The 20,675-nt window shown below is 44.6% G+C and overlaps 1 protein-coding gene across 1 annotated transcript in view; it reads right to left on the bottom strand.

Annotated features, from left to right (window-relative positions):
* The window catches only part of CMIP (c-Maf inducing protein), a 115,206-nt gene that overhangs the window by 53,582 nt on the left and 40,949 nt on the right, over positions 1 to 20,675 (bottom strand). The window lies entirely within an intron of this gene.

The following is a 20,675-nucleotide window of genomic DNA, read 5'->3' as shown; positions in this document are numbered from 1 at the left end:
GTTGGTATGGCTTTCTTCTCTAAGTTACGTGGGTGGAGGAGCTGGAAATCAGACTTTTAAGTTCATTTCATAGATGGTCATAAGGCCGTGAATTGCTCTGTTCACAACATACCTGGTGACCCCACCAAGCAACACAGCTGCCACAGAGCCAGTCAGCAAGTCTAGGAACTGAACTTCAATACCATTTTAAACAACACTTGCTACAGGAGGGCTTCTTTTGCTTCAGCCCTCGCCGAAAACAATTTTCACTGTCTCTTTAACAAAAACCTTGTTATGCAGGAAGTATGATAAACTTCTGCTTATTCATTACCCGCAATATTGTTCTACACTAGTAACTGGAATCCCAGTGGCTTAATGCTGATACTGTACGTCACGCGTTGCCTACTGGAGAGTAATTATCTTGTTCTCACAGGAAGCCAAAGGCCCAAGATCCTTTGGTAATCAGCATTACAACACTCAGGGAGAAATATGAAAACAGCCAGCAGAAAATCTAGTATGCTCAGGAGGGAAAGATAGCAAAAACATGCTCTGAAAGACTGGAGAAGGGAGAAATCCCTGATCGAGCGATGCAAACATAAACTAAGATGAATCAAGGCAATTTAAATTTCTCTCATAAGAAGGTGCTGACTGCCCTTAGTACCCTCCATTACCTTCAAAGATATGAATTCTCATAGAATTTGAGCTATAAACAAGTTCTACACAGATGGCTCCTTTCTCCAGGTGGAAGCACCATGCCAATGGAGTCCTCTGTATAGCACTCGTTCAAGAGATGTGTAGATACTATACTGAGGGACACGGTTTAGTGAAAAACATTGGTGGTAGGTGGATGGTTGGACTGGATCACCTTGGAGGTCTTTACCAACCGTAGTGACTCTATGATTCTGTGATCTCCATCCTCTGTATCCAGCTACACCTCACACAAAGCCTTGCAACAATTGTTTGCTGTCCTATACTCAAAAACCGAGTAGCCCAAACCAACTTTAATCCCATTAAGTGATGTCACATGCATTGTTTCTGTAGGCATTAAAAACACCGTGCTCTATAAAAAACAAATATTTTCTGAACTGGTGTTTCCAGAGTTGAAACACACTACAGAGAGCTTTGCCTCTATTTTGCAAAAGAAAGAGCCCAATGCAAAGTGACTTGTTACTGTGCAGAGCTCCCAGGATGGTGCTTGCAGATGCAATAAATGCTGAGGACCATGCAACCACACTAGGGCCATGCAGAAACGCTCTAAAGGAACCTGAAAAGGAACTGCAATGGAGCATGAGGAGCTCCAGGGGCTTGAGAAGATGCTGGGTGCAGAGGCCAAAGGTCCCTTCCAGAAGCCTCGGGCTTGCACAGAAGGAGGACAGAGTGGTGTTCCTTGTGCTTTCACAAGACCAAACACAGTTCAGCCATTTATCAGGAAATGGCCTGAGGTAAAACCGCAGCTTGAGTCATCAGTTCGTCTTAAAACACAGGCAATTCTGATGCTCAGGTATGTGCATGTCAATCACTGAATCACTGCAGTTGACAAAGAAGCAGAACAAGTCCTCAACCTTCCCATTTGCCAGCAGGTCTCACATGAACCCAGGAGCTGCATCCTCACCCACAGCTCACTCCATGGGAATCCCAAACCAAACTTCTGGCTAACAAACTGCTGCTGAACAAGTCCTGAAGAACTCTATGAGACTTGTAAATGAGGAAGAAATGTATAAAGACAAACAAAAACCCAAAGTCACGGAATCATTTTTCCCTCCATGTTAAAGCCTTCAGCCTCCTACCAAAACATGCAATTTTTCCATTGGGAAATCAGGTATGCTTTAAACTCGGTGAGAACTTTGCTTTTTTTTATTCAGTTCTGCAAAGATTTATTAATCATACAGCTTTGAAACAACTTGGTTCCAGAATAGCCGCACACCAAAACCCATTATAAATCAAATCTTGGGGGATTCAGTGCTCCCAAAATTGGAAGAACATTCAGGCTCACGTGTAAGGCAAGCTTTCTCTTAGTGTTTCTGGGAAAAGTCAGCAGCAGACTGCTCAATAATGCAAAAATCTGCCCACTTGTTTCCATGGGAAATTCTAAAAGGGAAAGAATAAACATGACGTCCATTGTTAATATGATGTTTGTAGGCACTTACTCATATAATCATGTACTAAACCTTCAGCTACATATTTTCTAAAAAGAGCATCTAGAAAATATGAATTCTACAAATATAGATGGTTATTTGTATTCAAGTGTATTTGGACTGACAACTTCCACCAACACAACAACAATAAAGAATGATTTTCCCAATTAAACACTCCAGCTGGTGGGAGGAAATAGGGATGTTCCAGGCCCTTGTTCTTCCACTCTCAGGTGCTTAGTTCTCCCCAGGCTGCTCTTAACAGTCATGCTGCTGTACAGTGAGAACACGAGCATGCTGTACTAGCAATAAGTTTGCCATACCTAACTAAGATTTAGCCTTGCTGAACAACGTGTAGGAAGAGTTGAGTGCTCTGGAAACTTTGATGGGGGTGGAGACTATTCAGCCTGGACTCTGAAACTGCTGCAAACAATGGACAATTTGAAATAAATCTCTCTTAGGAGACATCCCTGGCTCCAGAGAACGGCCCTGCAAATGTAGCTGTTTCTGATAAGAGCAATTAACATCTTTATTCATTAACTATATAACCTATCAGAAGGCATTTATCAAGTTAAGCAATTAGCAGTACTACACCATAATATGCAGTGCAGGGCAATTTGTTTCACTCCTTGATATGGAAGAATTTACTGCCGTGTACACTTGTCATAATGACTTGAAAGAGTTTAAAGTCAATGTTAATCTCATGGAGATTAACGTGATAAGAAAACAGACAGAAAGACTAACAGCAGTGAGACACCCAGCTCCATCCCAGAGCTGCATAAAGGAATTTCTGAGCTCCCTTGAAGCAACATTCCCACTTCTAAACTCTTCCCAGCCCCCGTCCTGCTCATCATCACCATCAGCCTCCTGGTCCTGCTGCTGAGTTGGAGGTCTCATGTGTTTCACAATAAGAAGAGACTTCACTTTGTCCTATGTATAGTGAGCAGGAGCACAATGGAGGAAAACCTCACTGACTTATACAAGCTGAGAATGTGACTGAGAACTTCAACAGCAATTCAACCTTGTCAGGCTTTGCAGCTAGCTTGCTACAGCTTCTTTCCTCTACATATTTAAGAGGACTGGGACTGAAGGCTGTTACATTAATTAACCTTACGAAACTGATAAAAATGGAACTGCTGCCAGGAAGAAGCAGATTATCCCAGGCCGTGCAGGAAAAGAAAAAGCGATTTGTAGTGGGCTGATCAGTTCTGTAGAGCTACAGGAAAGGGACAAGACAAACCCATTCATCAAAGGGCTGGTGGGAAAGAACCACTCTCCATGCTAAGACATACAGGTGCCAAAACCTGAGACATCCATGCATGAGGCGTTGGCGGAGAGAGCTACAAATTAATTCAGGTCTGAAATACTCTTAAAGTATTGAATAGGAGTTCGTCATTAAGAAGATGAGAAAATAGGGTCGTATTATGGGGTATGTACCATGACAAGAGAGTCAAATAAGCAGGAAAAAAGTATTAATTATACTCCTTGAAATGCATGTGGAATTTTTTTTAATGAGGAGATTCTTCTCTTATACTGTCAAAACCAGCTGAAGAAGCACTTCAACGTGTTCAGTTATTATGCCAACAGAACTATTTGAATTTCTGGGAGTAAAACAAGACCTGTATCTTCAAGACTTTCTGAAGATGCCCAGCGTCAAGAGGGCCAGATCTGAGAATCCACAAAAGATTAGTAGTTTGTTTTTGTGACAAGCCCCATGTAACAAAGGGAACGCAGATGGGGCTCACAGCAATGCTGGGTGCTCAGCAGAAATGGTACTGGAGTCCAAAACCTCTGCTAACAGCGATGAGGATTGCTGTGAGCTGCACCTGACCAGGTCAGAAAGGGGACAGAGCTGGTTGATGCGACCTATTGGCACAGCATGGCTTCCATAGGCACCAGGTGGAACACCTCTGCTCTGTGAGCATCTGTTGCAGTCTTTGCTGATTTCAGTGCTGGGGGCAGAGCATTTTGCAGATCAGAAGGGCACAGTGACAAAAACAGATTGCTCATCACCTAGGAATGTACTCTTATATTGCACAGATCGTATTTCTGAAGTACTCTGTAATTGCACAGAATCCACCATCAAAGGAGAGAGAAGCATGAAGAACTCCAAATCTTAGCCTCCCAGTGAACTCAGAGAAATTGAAAAGATGAATTATTATCCCCCACCTAGAAAAACAGAAAGAAGGATTATTATCCCCCACCTATCAACCCAGAAGAAATCTCAGTGAAGACTGCAGCGGCATCGTGTTCTTGATCATGCCCTAGGTGACATGAGAATTCGGGGAGATGTGGGAACACAGCTCAGACTTCCTGAATCTAACCATGTGAATCAGCCCCGAATGCATCCTCCTCCTCCTCCAAAATTGCACAACCGACTCCTGAGAAGGACCCTTCTCTATCAGGGTTCATGTTCCCTTTCATCTGTCACTTACAGCAGTTTTGCCCTCCTGTGGAAGAAATACTCAATGACTTTGACAAGATGGATAGGTTGTTTTTCTGCCTTTCTTGAAGTTACTTCAGGAAGGAACAGGCGCAGCACAGCAGGTACATACCATCCTACAGCAGCAGGAATAAGCAATGGGAGCTGTACAGACTTATTGCATAGGTTTATATGCACACATTCTTCTGCAGAACAACTGATAGTAGAACACTGGAAAATACAGGCAAAACTCTGACTTTTGCCCGGAATACGAAGCATCTACTGACTGCTGAGGAGATATTTGCTAAGTCACCATAGCAACTATAATGTGACAGAAAACAAAACTGCATCCACAAACTGTTCACAAGTCGAGGCCACTCTCTATTTTCAATCCTCTTTCAATGCATCAGCCTTGTTGCAGGCTATGAAATGCAACAAACACCGACAAGCCAGAGAGAGGAGAATGGACCAAAACAGGCATGATCCACTCTAAAACAAAAAGTCACCCTTTGATGACTATTTTAACCAGGGACAGCCCTTAGAGTCAGGAATGCAAGACTATCAGTTGATTTCAGATATCAAGTTGGCACCTGGGAAACAATCAGCCTGCTAAGTAACCATATTGATCTGTACTACACAAGGAAAAGCTCTGCCCAGGACTGGTCTCAACAATCAGAAATCACTGGTGTAGGTAACAGCACTGCAGCATGTTTTCATTGCACCTTGTAAACACAGTGGTTTTCACTGCTGGTTTGCAGATCTCTAAGGGTCTGCTGTTCATTGCCTCTAGTAGGTCAGCAGAAGGTTAAGAAGGAAACCACATCTGTTATCAGTAAGGTCACATCCGCTGCATAAGGATCTGCACCTCCCATGGAAAATTTTAGCTGAAAACTCAAAAGGCCTCAGGCAACTGCAAGGGAAGCAAGGCATTCATCTCCACTGTCTGTCAGTACAAAGGCTAACCTGGAAGGTGCTCCAAGTATGAAACACTGAATGGCAGAGAAGCGAAATGAACCCAAGATCACACATCCCATTAGAAGAGCAGGACTTAGAGAGCACAACCCTGCCAGCTCACATTGCCTTCAGCATGCACATCCTAGCTCCTTTCTCACTGGTTTTTATTTACAAATTAAACAACTGCAAAACTAAACAAAGCATAAATGTGTCATATATTACATTCTCGTTTTTTGATTAAACAAGCATTCTCCAACACTACTTCTCACATCCATGCCACAAAACCATCAAATACCACAACAGTTGAAAAGCTAAAACTGAAATAGTTTCAATTTGTGCTTTTTTCCTTTATTTTTGAATGCACTTCTAGCCCCATAGCTCCCAGGACACCACATCCAACCTCAACCTGATGGTTTGACAGGGATTGCAGTAACCCAACTGTGCTGCTTAATTCTCAACAAGGGATTCCCCTTTCAGGGAAAGGACGCACAGGTCTGGAGTCTCCAGCAAAGTATGAGTACAGCTCTCTGCTCTGCATTACAGAAGAGAATTGATACACGCAGGATCCCTCAAAAAAGCCACAGGTGCTCTATTGTAGTCTCACTAAGCTCTCTGCTGTTCAAGGGAAAGAAGCAGGGACCTCCTGAGGACAACCAAGGGCTGCGTGAAATCCCATTCTCCTCCCTTCCTCCATCCTTCTCCAGGCAGAGGTAGGAAAACATGGTGGTCCCAGTGCTTTGCTTTATGTCTCACCTCTAGCGATAATTTACACAACTCTCCATAAGTTTAAGTGATGCCCAGCTCTCTGCAGCACCGATTTCCTCTTTGCTTTGTCTCTCCAAGCAATACAGGCTGACACCCTGGCAATAACAGAAAGTTTCTTTTCTTCAGGAGGCCTCTTGCAAAACTGCTCTTGCACACTCCTGGCCTCACCCACAGCCTCCTTCACCGTTGGTCTTCCTCATTGTTTTAACGACTGCCTGTTTGCACTGGGAGGGAGTGCTGCTATTTAAATATAGGGTGAATGAAATATGCGCCGATACCTCCATGGAAAAAAGATGGTGATGGAATGGAGAAGGAGAGGGCAACTGCAGTGAAACAGCAGAGCAAATATTTGAGGAAAGTGTCAGTTGACTGGTAAACACGTAATGGAGAGGACGCAGCGCACTGGCGAGAACATGAATTACCTCCATAAGCTCCTTGACTGTGAAGAATACCCTGAAGAATTTAAAGTGATACTTTCTCTTTTGTTTAAAAATAAATAAATGAACCAAATATTCAGCTCAAATCATCATGACATTGTGCTCATGAAGGATGCAGCAGTATGAAGCTGCATGCTCAGCTGGTCATTGTTCTGTTTGGATGCAATACTTAACTAGCCCAGCACACGACTTCTTAAGATGAGAGTGCCTAAAACAAAGCGGGAGCACCTGCTATTGTCATCTCAGCAGGCAAACTTGGAAAGGAAAAACACAGAGCAACGCTGCCATCATCTCCTGTGAAACTGGCAAACCCTCTCATCCAGGCTGCTCTATAAGGGCCAAAGAAGAATTCCAAGGAATTGCAATAGTCTCCTCCCCAAGGGATCGTGATGACCACAGCTCCAATGAGACATGTTTCCAGAGAAGCCTTGTTTACTAGAAACTAATCCATCGTATTCTATCTTACGCTGTTTTTCGGAAGACTAAGCTGCCCGAGTCCTCCAACATGCTTTCCATCTGCACTAAATGCTTCAGCCCTCAACTAAATGCACTCACTCACTTCCTCTGCACTCCCTGATAGCTGGCTCACACACAGGCAATGAGGCTCACATGCTCCAAGCTGCTGCTCCTGAACACCAGCAGGGCTTTCCCCACTTCTCTGTGTGGAAGAAATATTCCCATGCCCAGCCAGCAGCTGCTGCTGCACATCTAAAGGTGAGATGCAACACGAGGGTATTAAGGCTGCAGGACTCACATAGCATTCTTGATTTCCTCTCCCTATTTACTTGGCCTTACTTATATCCTCAGACCACAGCACTACCACTTAAAAGGGAAACATTACATAGCACGCTATACACCAACACAGAGATGGCTTATACAATACCCCTTAGGTGTGTTAGGTGATCCATGAAAGAAATACCTTCCCAACAGAACAGGCTGGCATACTACAACAGGTTAATTGTCTCCCCTGACATTCCACTTTCCCATTTCATTAACTAAAAAAGGAATTCCTTTAAAGCAATTCTAACCTTTTCAACAAGCTAAACCAGGCAGTGCTGGCATAAGGGCTGCAGATCTCACCCCCACCCTTGGAAATCACGTTTTGGTTTTCTAAGTTCAAATAAGCTGTCGAGTCAGCTTTCCTGTCCACATTTCTGCAGCAATCTCCTTGCCCTCTGTCAAGATTACTTTATTAATTTATTTGTTGTCTCCAAAGGAAATAGCTCATTTTTATAAATCCTTAAATATTGCAACCACAACTTTGTACATTGAGTTTTCCACCCAGGGAGGAATGGGCAAGTTAAGTGTGTTGCTTCTGAGCTCTGACCTCAACAACCAAAGAATCACGATTGTGAGTCCAAGAAACCTCTACCAAGAAAATCTGAACTGTTTTCAGCAAACCGTGTGCCCAGAATTAAACCAGCTGCAGATTTTCCAGCAGAAAACCCTCATAAAGCCAATACTGCCAAAGTGCTTTAGCATGTACTGGTGTATCTGAAGCCAAACCACCATGGATTGCAGCTACCACTGAGTGTTATGGCTTGGGCTCCAAACCTTGATGAAAACATGACTTGTTTCTCCTCTACGGCATTTTGGGTTCAGCAGAATACAAAAGCTTCCAAATCAGAGCTATGTTTGAACTCTGTACCTGAACACACACGAAGGTTTTTGACCACTTCCGTTTGCATCAGCTCTACCCACAGCAGCAATGGAAACAAAGATAACCATTCCTGCCTCCTCGCTGTAATTGAAATCCACAAATGCCACCATATCACTGTATGTCATCCCCACTGCAGACACAGCATAACGGTGACACAGGAATCGTCCTGCATGTCTGTGCTCCACAGATTGGGCTCTCTCCAGGCCAGAGCAGCTTTGTCTTAAGCAAAGGAGCAAAGACACAATAGATGGGCCCTAAGGAACAGCCAGCCACCTGCACTGAGCCACACATGGGCTTATTTCTCACTTCTTACTTTCTAAACATTTCATTTGTTAAATTCAACTCCAGCTAAACCATGTCTGAACAAAAAGTATATATGAACTTACTGTCGGTATCAGCTTTCTTCCTTCTAATTGCTTTGGCTACACATTACTGCAGCATTAACACAATGTCACAGCACTGTTGTGTTTCCAGCTATGGCAAAAAAAAATGGCTTATCAGAAAAACCACCAGGGCAGACTTAGTAGGAAGGGTAGAGCACTGAGAATGCATTAGCTTCATTTTCCTACCTGCACTTTCCCCGGTGACATTTACAGAAGAATGCTTAACATAGAGATTGTTTATCAATTGTTTCCTCAGAGATAAACAGGTTAAATATAAAGCATCTGAAAATAAGGTACAGCACCCGTTTTACCCTTTGAAAAAGGCTCCGGTGACTGGCAGGCTCCAACTTGAACTTATCGAGACATTTTAGGAAGAATCATTAATAGAAGGAAAACATAAAGCTTGCATAATGAAATCTGCCTTTTTCTCTAGCCCTCATCATGTTGAGCTTGTTTCTTTCGGGTTCTCAAACATATTTAATCTTAAAAATACATACCCTTGAATTCCAAACCTAACCCTTTTCTTGCTTCCTTGCAAAAAAAGACCAGTTCTTACTGGAAATGCATAAAACAGAAAGCAAAATCAAATTCAATACCTGGAGTCTAAGCATCACAGCACCATATTTCCAAATACTGCAACATCTTGCAAGACCTTGGATTATTAAACCCAACTCAAAAACTCAGAGAACAACAGGGAAATACACTTTTCTGACCCAGACATAAGGCAGACACAACCTCAGGTTCTGCTCTGTGCAGAATAAAAAGTTCAGACTCTCCTCCAGGGTATCAATACAGCATTCTGCTGTGACCCACATCCCTAACAGCTCTACAGCCAGGCCTAAAAAGTTTCTGCCAATACCCCTCTGAAAGCAGATCAAAGGCTTTACTGTACGTTCAGAGTCCCTCCCGTGATGCAAGGATTAGACATGGAGAAAGAGAGCATCAGATTTTCAAAGGTGCAACTGCCTAGACGCGTATCTTCTGCATATCAGAGCATTACAGGCACAGCCACAACCACCAGTGCCAGACATGCCACACCTCTGAAATTCTTGTCCTGTCTCCCATTTTCATTTTTATCTCATCTCCCTGAGCACACTGTCTCTACACGCCCGGTTACAAAGGAGCAATAACTAGTCACCAAGCTCTGTATTCTTGTATTTGCAGCAATATTTCCATCAATATTTTCAGTTGCTTTCCAGCATATCCTTCATTCAGGGGGTTCTTACAGGGAGCTGGATACACAATGTTCCAGTCTGCTGCTGTGACCTCTGCAAGAGCCCACGGCACAGCGGTCATGCCTCAGTGGCAGCACATGTACTGTAGATGTCACTGAATTCTAACAGCACTTCTTGAAACACGGCCTGCCATGTAATCCTGGCAGTAATCTAGTGCTAGATTAAATGCATTGTTGTCAGTCGAGAAGTATTATAGGCCTCTAAATATACAGTTGGATACGCACACAGTATTAAATAGCATTGCACATAGAGTTCTGTTTTCAGGATGAATACCAGCCTATGTACTTTCAACAACAGACTGCATTGTGAAGAGCCAAATTGGTTATTTCTTTGGCTTCACTGATGTCAACAAAGTGAGACTTGACCGTGCCCTTCAATAGCCTGAGTAAGTCATTAGGCAAATTATTGGCGCACTTCATTTAGAAGCCCAGACCCTGCAGACGCATTCTGAGTCAAGCAACTGGTGGTTGCAACAACCTTCGTCAAACAAGCACAGAACTCAGATTCAGCCCGTAAACTCGTCAACTGCTCCTTCAGACTGTCTTGAACAGAAAGAAAAGCTGTCAGCTCCCAGTCAATGCAAAACTCCTTGGAGGAGGTTCTGAAGACCTGAGAGCAGACAGTCACAGTGCTCGATACAAGCTAGGGTCTTTGACTACGTGCTGCATCCATTCTGTTTTCCTAGTAGCAAAAAAAAATATCACAACAGGATGAGGAATGGCAACTGCATTGTCTCTCCTGAGCACTAAGCACAGCCACAGTGCACACAGCTATCGACAAGGCATGTTACCAGAACTGCCCGTCAGCCTTCTGAGACACAAAAGCATAAATAGCCATGTCAGCCCTCTACAGCGATGAGTGAGAAGGGCTGAAGACATGAAGCACACACTGGAAAAAGGAGTCATACATTTCATCACTAGCTGCAGGAGGAGTGCTACCCTTGACTTGGTTGGACCTCTTAACGGCACTGACATCAGTTTTGAGTACTCTGATCCAGTTCACATTTGATGACGTCTGTAGGGGAAAAAAAAGAAAAGCAGCAGCCCCACAGTGATGGAAGCTCTGTGGAATTTACTTCTCCCTAACAATCTACATCACACAACTGCTCTCAGAGGCGATTCCAGTTGCCATCCAAGTCACACACCCACCATCAGCAGTTCTTAAGCCATTATACTCAAGGTTGGGCCTCCTCAAGATCTTAATTGTCTCATGAACTATTTTAATCAATTTACAACGCTCATTAATATGCACTGACGTCATCTGGGGACACAGGAATCAGCAGCTCAAGCATGAACATCTTTGAGAAGGCGCAGACTGAAGCAGGCCAAGGAAGAGTTATCTCCATGGCGTTGGATGTGACTTATCAGAGGCTGCCATTTTTGCCTTGAGCTGTTACCAGCTCTAATGCCCTCCACAAAGCAAAGCATCAGAGGTGTGACTGCAAACAGAGCTCAAGAGGCTAAAAGACATCCTTCTGAGTTATGTAACCATATGAGCAGAGTAAATCCAGTACAGCCACATGCAACTGCGAGAAGCACATAATCCTGCATCTTCCTTATTCTCCTGGATGACCCCAAAGTGCTCTAGGAATATCATTTAAACCACACACAAAACCTGAGAATTAAGCCTGATGAAGTGAGCCCTTGTTTTCCCAGTTCCCACGAGCAACCCCACCACGCCCAGGGAAACACAGCCTACAGTGAACCAGCTGCTTAGCCTTGCAATCGAGTGCCCTGGTTTTGCAGGATGTCCCAGTCCCTGTGTTTCACCCTGCCCAGCAAAATCACTGTCCAGAAAGCAGACATCCAGGTGGGAAAGCTGCCCTTCTGACCCAACCTGCTCAGCTGGCCAGGCCTGCACACAACCTGCTGGCCCAAACCTCCTTCTGTGCTTGTGTTCTCAGCCTCACTGAAAAACTGAAATGCAACAGATGATTATTGGTATTTAATATTAATTAGTGCTGTGCAATGCACTGGAGGCCCAAAGCTAATGGTAGCCACAGCAGAGGTCACTCGGCTGCTCTCATTAAGGCTCTACAGCTCACAACACACAAAACCCTGTCCATTGGTACAGGTTTCTTCTTCCACTGCCTTTCTATGAAACAATACCGAGAGACGAGACCAGCACCACCCAACAGAAATGGTAAGAGATCAAAACAAACAATCAAGCCAACCAAAAGAATCAAATAAAGAATCAAATTAAAAAATCTCCCCGCTGTTTTTCTTTCCTAGCAACGTGCATCACCAGCAAACAGACGAGTGCAGTTGGAAATCCGGTGGGACTGATCAGAAATTACACCTTCCTAAATGCTGGCAGGAATTCATCAGAAACTCGCAGAGGAAGGTAATCTAGGACAACTCTCTCCAGCTGCTGTTCAAACACAAGCCTCAAATTCCTGAGCAGGGCAAGAACACCAAAAAACCCCAATCACTGATCTGGCAAACGTAACAGCAGGTCTTTGTGCTCTCGCTGCACCGAAGGTCCTCACCCGTGTTTGCAGAAACTGAGAAGTCGCTGTATGACGTGCAGGAGCAGCACTGAACACAGCCCCTGCTTATTCTTTGAGTCCTCTTCTGTTCAAACAGTGTGCTTGTATTATGCTACGAAGCAATGATGGGTCTGCACAATCAGGCTCCCATTTCAATTACCAGCTAATTATTTCAGTGCTGCAAAACAGAAAACCAAGTTGCCTTTCCAGCTCTGCTAAACTTCTTTATAAATTATTCTCAAAGAGCAAATGAGATTTCTCATTTCAGTGGTAGTCCAGTGTGACCAAAACTTACCCCCTTCCAGCTCCAAACCTCTAACGCTCTTTTATTTTAGGTCCTATTAGAAATAAAAGGATGCCAGTATTTTACCTGGCACTCAAGAAAGCCTTTGAAGCACGATGTCTACAATGTCAGAAGACAAGTAACTGCAGAACTTAATTTGTGCAGATGAACAAATGCTTCAAACCAGCAAGGAAAACTTCAGCAACACTCAGGCAGGGCCTCAACTCTGAACACACTCCAGTAAGTGATGCTGCTTCAACCCAGGACATGCCTGTACACAGGGCTGGGAGCCTGAGATGGTGACCTTAAATACATGCAGGGGAGATTAACACCCACTCTCTATATGCTTAAAAAGAATAGGAAAAGAAATGCAGCGTGCTCGTCAGATTTCACTGCACTGTTTTGGACAGTCTTTCTGAACACTCACTCCTTCAGCTGGAGTTTGCTGTGCTTGGCAGTCTCTTTTGTGTCTTTTGCAACACTGCACACACACAAATGGCCTGTGGTTTCATGCTTTGCTTCCCATTTAAAACTAACACTTAAACAGTAGCTTTAATTTTGTTAAATAAAAGCTTTTTTTATTCTGAATCCCGACTTTTATTTCTCTTTTTTAGCACGAGGAACAAAATGATTTTACAACTGACACCCATCACCTTCAGAAGCAGCATTTTGCCCTTGCCGTTCTGATTTACCAGCTCTCATTTGTCCTCTCCTTCAATTTTCTGTGCTAAGTTCTACAAGATCCATGAGAGTAGGTAGCAGGATTTCAATTCTATGATTTCCCTACATGTCTCCCCTGAAGGCAGTGCAGGTCTCTGCCCTTTAAGCACCCTGCATAAGGTGAAGGCAATCAGGTGGATGCTCTGGTGCATCTCCAGCAATGGATGTGGGGCAGCTGCATCTCTGCCTGAGGGGCACACATCCCAACCACAGGCAAAAGTGAGATTTCCCCCACCACTTTCCTGCAGCACTGGCCCCATGTGGCAGCACATGGGCAGAGACTGTGTTTACTACGTGGTATCAGCAGGGTGATGCTGGCTCCAGGAGCTGTTTCTCGGCCGTGACGCCGTCTGCCTTCCCATCAAAGATTAAGAAATCACCGGTAACCCAGCGGCTTCTTCCCTTGCGTGGCCTTCCAGGTTCGGGGCACTGCAAGCCCTGCACCAAGTGCTCCCTGATTGCTTCAGCAGGGGCTGACAGACGTCAGCAACAGGACTTTCTGCCGCTTATTCTCTGGGAAAACCAAGAAAATCTGCTGAGAGCAAGTGCCCTGTTGCCGGTTGTGTGTTAAATGCTGCTCGATTGCCGCTGGCCATGCAATTGACTGAGATAAGGGCCGACCTTGCATGCAGCAAGCCATTTCCTGGCTGGGGTGGGGAGAGAGTCAGGCCTTGTGAACCACCAAACCCAACAAATAATTGCACAGTAACCAAGAGGAACCAGTCAGCACGATTCTGACTTTCTGGTAGCTTTGCCCAACTTCCAGCTACCAGGTTGCTCTGACTTTTGAAGCTCTTGATGGTTTCTATGTTCCATCACCTTCTTCCAGGCCCACAGCCCCAGCTCAGCTCATGCTGAGACATCTCAGACACAACCTGCCTTTTCTCTTCAGTGTTTCCTTCATTCTTGGCCAAAGGAAGCCAAGTTCAACAAAGCAATGAATAAAAACAGACAACCCAAACCCATGTGCTGTCACACAGAGGCATTAGCTTTGCTATTATTTTGCACGAACAGTGGAAAGAGCACAGCCTCAAATCAGAAGAGTCTGTCCAAGTAAAATCATTCTGCCCAGAAGATGCTTTATCACAAAGCAGCTCACAACAGCTGAGTTCAGTTTGCTTTCTAAAACCTCCCAATTAAGTTGGCAGAAGCCTGGCCAGCACCACTCGCATGCAGTGCAGTACAAGGTTATGCTACAGACCTGACTCAGAAAGCAGCAGCCAACCTACCCAGCAGCTGACCCCAAACTCCTGGGCTAAAATCACACACAAGAGCACAAAGGATGTTTCCCTATTACACACAGGGCTGCAAGAATAGGGGAAAAACAAACCGCATGGGATGGAGCACCACTCCTGCTCCCGAGCTGAGCACGCCTGTTGCAACACAGTGCTGAGGCTTTGCGAGGTGACAGCTGGCTGTCAGCGAACGCAAGGGAAGCAACGTCATCCAGCCTCAAAATCTCTTTGTCTATCCCCCTTAATTTCTTTGTGCTAAAGGCGTGGAAAACAGCAAAGACAAAGCGAACGCAGATCTGCCTTTGTAGGAAAGAGGCTGGTAATAACTAGTGTCCAACTCAACTGCACTTGGCATGATGTGCTAATGACGAGCAAAGTGGAAACAAAGGCAAAAATAAATTGGGTCCAGAGTGTTAAAGCACCTCTGACCTCACCCACTGTCCTTAGGGAGCAAGGGGTGGGATGTGCTGCAGTGGGAGATGTTGGTAGTTCAGTTCTGTAGATAAACAAAAGATTTACTTCTGGAAGCTGATAAGCAAACATCTTTCATCAGGACTAAAACAGACACATTTCAGAGCAGTGTGCAAATGGCACTGATCCTTATCAGAAAGCCCCCTTCTGATTTCAATTGCAGAAGATCAGCTTAGATGCTGCAAAATTGCATTGCAGCTAAAAACCACCCTCCTGTTAGACAAGCAAAGCCTTGCCTAACCATATGTGGGATTATCTACCTACGTCACATGGCTGTAGGGCAGCAAAGCCACTGTTCCACCAGCCCTTGTCTGAAAAAAAAAGGCGTCAGAAAGCCACCGCTGCAGAAAATTCACTGCAACTTGACTATCTTTGCTCCCCTCACTATGATACTGCCAACTCTGGAGAAAGCTGGGAAGGAAATAGAAAACCCTACAGTAAAGCAGCAAACTCCACAACTATGAACTCTTCTCCAGAAACTTAGAAAGGAAATTACATGCAACATTCATTCAGCTAGGAGAAAAAACACAAGGTGCATCTAGAAAAACACAGGCATGCAGTGACAACACAGCATGCAAGAGGGGGAGTGATACCAAGCAGTGGGTGCTTGTACAAGGAGCAAGGGCTCTCCATGCACTGGGACTTGCTTCCCCCCTCGAGGTGCGCTCCCTGTCGGGCTGGATATTCACTTTGCTGCTCTACGCCCCAGGTTCCTCATCTTCAAATACGAAGGAATTTTCTTTGTGAGGCACTTTGAGATCCGCAGATGAAAGGCATGACAGCAGAACTAGGTCAGACAGTGATGTGTACAATTATCTCTGCAATTTACATGACTGGAAAGTGTAATTAAAAATCTAGATTGCTTTTCTCAAAGATTCTGTTCAAAATCAGACAGGGTGGTACATTTACACTTTGATTTGCAGTCGTGCAAAGGCTTTTCAAGTAAACGCTGTAGTTTAGAAGAAAGCAGAGGACAAATCTAGGGATTAGCAGCAGTGGCGTCATTTCCTATGACCCATTACTTTACCAAAACCCCTTAAAAAAACAGCAACAAAAAAACAACACCGACACAAACTTCCTGCATTCTAACCACTGCATGAGCAAGCACAGTTACGCTTCAAGAGATCCTCTAAGTATTTAGCTGTGCTATTGCTCAAGCCACTGCATACTGCACCCAAACCAAAACCCAAGCTGTGGGTTTCTTCCAGTGCTACTTCACCATATCCAGAGATACAGCCAGTCACTTCAAATGGCCGCCCTCAAACAGCACAAGCAATCTGCTGGCTTTGGAATGGAATGCAATGATAACGCAACGTACGCATTTCTTCCTTTTTCTTCTTATGGAACCGCATCCCACATTTTTATTCCCCATTTCAATGAGTAGCCGGCGCAGCACACAAACCGCCATCCCACTTGGCAGCAGCTGGCTCCTTTTCAAAGAACATTGGTGGAGGAGCCCAGAATGCCTGGCACGGGACTGCTTAGAGGTGGTCCAGCCACAGCTCAGGTTTCTCCCTGTCTGTGCAGATGACATCACCCTGTGAGGCCATCCGTGCAGCTCCTCCATCAGCAGTAATTTCAGCCTCAGGAACATACCAGCCACTCGTAACCAAAATTATCAGGCTTCATCTCCAACGCGGCAGCCAACGCTGCCTTTGAAGTGGAAACCGAAGCCCAGAGCTTTTTCACTGTATAAGTACAGTGCGGGTAAACACAGGGATCCCTGGCTGGCTCCTGGAAGAGGGGAAGGAGTGCGGGAAGCAGAGCACGGCTGGCATTTGATTCATCTGGGCACTCCATCCCTCCTATTTGCATACCTCTGTGCAGGACAGAGCTGGTGTGTTTGCAGAGGGCTCTGGCTGCTCACTGCACTCAGACTGGCAACTTCCTGGAGGGAAGAGATAGAAAACTGCAGATGCTCTCAGAGCTGCTGTCACCTATGATGAGACAGACTCCTCCCGTTTCTCCTTTCTGCTCCCCAGTATGCAACAAATAGAGCAAAGATTGATGCCACCATCCAGAGCTCTTCTGGTCCAGTCCATAGGCAAAAACATAGGAAAGGACATTTTATACCGAAAATGAGGGAAAGTAGATGCAGGTAATTGCCCAATCTTCTCTGCTACCCAAAGGGTTAATGCTAGCCTGGAAGATCTCCAGTCACATCAAGATGATACACTCAAAATGAAAAGTCTCTATCGGAGCCCTAAATGTTAAGGGTTTTTTCCTCCTCTATCTCACATATGTCAGCTGTTACTGGAATTTATTGGTGAAATGGCAGCAGAAGACCATTTAAGTAAAAAAAGAGCAACATAACCACAAGTGAATTTACTTTATGATTTGCAACGAGGTGCAAATCCTGCCAACCACTTTAAACAATCAGAGCAAACCTAATTTCCCTTCACTGAAAGGATGGAGAGTCTATAAATTCATAACAAACAGAAAAGATCTGTCTCACTTCTGGTCGACAAGAACCTTCCCTCTGATGAGTTATGGTCTCCTCCCTGCCTGGGAAATAAGGCACAAACTAGTCCTCTGTGCTTACATAGCAAGCCAGGAGAAAGACTAAAAGAATGCTTTGCCTAAAGGTGCCCAAGATGCTGCAGTTTCTACCACTGAACTTGTCCCAGACTTTTTTTTCCCCAAAACCCAGATGTCCAGTGCTGTCTGGCAAATGGCAGGATCCTGAAGGGCACAGGTCTGTGGCGAGCTGTCCCACTTGCCAGCCCATTCTGTACATCCTACATTCCTTAAAGTATATAAATGGCCCTACATATCACACTCATGTAACCAAACCACATCCTGTAAAACAAAAGGTTATACAACTATGTAAAACTGCTGCCCTCTCCTTTCTCCTCCTTATTTGAATTCTATCAAACTCCAGTGAACATTAAACCAAAATGAAGCTGACAGAAAAGGCTTTCCTCAAAGGGTTGGCCAAAGGGAAATGAAAAATAACTTGTTAGAGACAGCAATATCCATCAGTGCAATACTCCTTTTGTACATTTGGCTTCTGTCAGAGAAGAAAATAGGGAAAATAGAAAAGCAGACACATAAAAGGGCAGAGTGCTCTCCCAATACTGTCTACGGACTGACTCTTGTTTAAATGTTTACTTGCATTGATATATTTAGATGAGCTTTAAACGTAAATGCTCCCTTACTCGTGTTGATCTTTCATGGAGTCCACTGGTTACATCTGCTAGTGTTTAGACAAGAAACAACAACAAAAAATCTGCAGCTCTTGCAAACATGGGTAACCAAGACATTATCATGTGTGTGACTGTGGGCAACTTACACATTCTTTGCGGAGGAGATGAAAAGGCAGCCGGCAGCAACCCAACTGCACCATGCATGAGCAGCTGCCACACAGCACTCAGACATCAGGACGTCCCTGCTGCCCCACAGGAGCTCCCACACATGGCACAGCCCACTGCTGCTCCCAGAAGCCAGTGGGCAATAAAGGTGATCTCTATCCTACACACTGGCCAGAAATGCTAAGTATCGCTCTGACTGGACTTAAGTCAGCCACCTTGATGTATTGCACTTAGACTGGTGGCTGGCTGGTCAAGATGGAGGCAGGGCTTCAGTACATCACATCAGGGAAGTTCATAGGAACACTGCTGTCACACCCTGATGAGTTACTTAGGAAAATTACCCTAAGTCATAAACACTGATTTTAGTTCAAGGAAAAGAACACATCAGAAAAAGCTTCTTGCATTAATGCAAATCCTCACAGCAGAGCCTCCAGGACTCACATCCAGGACTCCAGCTTCTTAAGAGCTCTACTTCTCTATGAAGAAAATCAATCCAAAAAGCAGAACTGGTGAGGAGCAGCAAGAAACCCAATCTGATCAGCTCCATGCACACCTCAGCTGCTGGATTCCATTCTGTACCATATGAGGATGAGCACTTCCCACCACTCAGCTCAGGCGTACAAAGACCAGCCAACATCAGCCTGTCCCAGGCACACTATGGAAATAGAGAATCAATTTAAAAAACAAACAAGCAAACAAAAAACCTAAAAAGCAGAAGCCTTGCCCTCCTCCACTCAATGCCAGAAAGTAGAATCAGAGGGGCAGAGGGCAGCCCACAAGCAGACCCACAGACAGACATCCCCAGCTGGTTGCTGAGGAACACAGGCATCGTTCGTAAATGTGGCTGTTCCAATAAAGGGCCTCAAAAGTGTGGCCACTGTGTATTTACACAGTTGCTTTATCTACTGTAGTTAACAAGGTGTGTTTGCCTCGGTTTTAAAAAGTACAAAGTACCCAGAGGTAGGAGCACTACAGCAAAGATAGATTAAATAAATAAATGGAAACCCAAAGCAAAGCTTGTGAAGAACTACTCCTGTCCACCAAAGGAGAGCAGGCAGGGCAGAATGAGCAGAGCCAGGCCTGGAGGTCTGACCATGTCCCACATCCCATCCACCCACTGTGAGATAGAACCCACTTCCTGCAAAAGTTCAGGCCCAACACACTGGTGATATACATTTGGGTCCAGCTCGACATTTTTGGGTTGCTTCTATCACAAAATGTGGCCATCCTAAGAGTTCAGCATCAATTATCCAAAGGCCAGCGCTGCCTTGCAAACAACTGAAGAGAGACCCGCACCACAGGCAGGGACACACGGGAGGATTCCCGCTCACACACAGCCACTGCCTCGAAGCAAAATCAATCGCTGATGGGAAACGGCTGCGTCTCTAATTTGAGGGCTAGTCAGTAAATGCACAGCATGGGTGTTGCTTCCTGTTCCACTCGTCACAGAAGTTGTTGATTGGAGATTATTTTTGTTGTCGCCCTTGCTGTCAGCCTCTAGCAAAATGTAACTAACTTTTCTGTGTGAGAGATAAACAGGTTCAAATTCCATATGTTAAAAATCTCAGTAGGAACGCGGGATGTGGACGAAGACAATCAAAAGAGTAACAAGTGTGACAAAGAGAGATATTAGACATCTCAGGACATCAGCTTCCTAGGCCTGCGATTAACCAAAACCTCAACTTTTAGAATTAACTTCCATTAGAAAATAGCTTCTAAAGAAAGAAAAGAATGAAAGAGAGGAAAACAAAAGAGAAGAAAACAAGAAGAAAATGAGAGAGAAGAAAAAGAAAGAGAAGAAGTATAACACGTATGCACATGAAGAAGCTAGAATACTCAGGGTAAACAGCTAGTTACTTTGTTCATTCAATCCTTTCAAACAAATAATAACAACTCCAACAGAAAGCAAAAAGGCTCATTTGTATTGCATGCACAAAGCTGTGTTCCACTCTCCGATCTCCCAAATATTTGAGATATGACCAAGTTTCTTACAATCAAACACTTCTGGAATTTCCCATTAATTCTTGGTGACATCTGTGCTCACTGCAGCCTACAGTAGCAGCCATACAGGATCCAGATGCCTGCAGTTTAGCAGCAGAAACACGGCCCGTCTGAATAAGGCTCACTGGTTATCTTAACCCAGTCACCCAAAACTTGAGGCGCCCAACCAACCAGCCACTTTAAGAGCTTATCTTTCAGT

The sequence above is a fragment of the Coturnix japonica genome, chromosome 11 (assembly GCF_001577835.2).
Source record: "Coturnix japonica isolate 7356 chromosome 11, Coturnix japonica 2.1, whole genome shotgun sequence".
Classification (NCBI taxonomy): Eukaryota; Metazoa; Chordata; class Aves; order Galliformes; family Phasianidae; genus Coturnix; species Coturnix japonica.
This window is presented reverse-complemented; position numbering and strand designations above follow the sequence as displayed.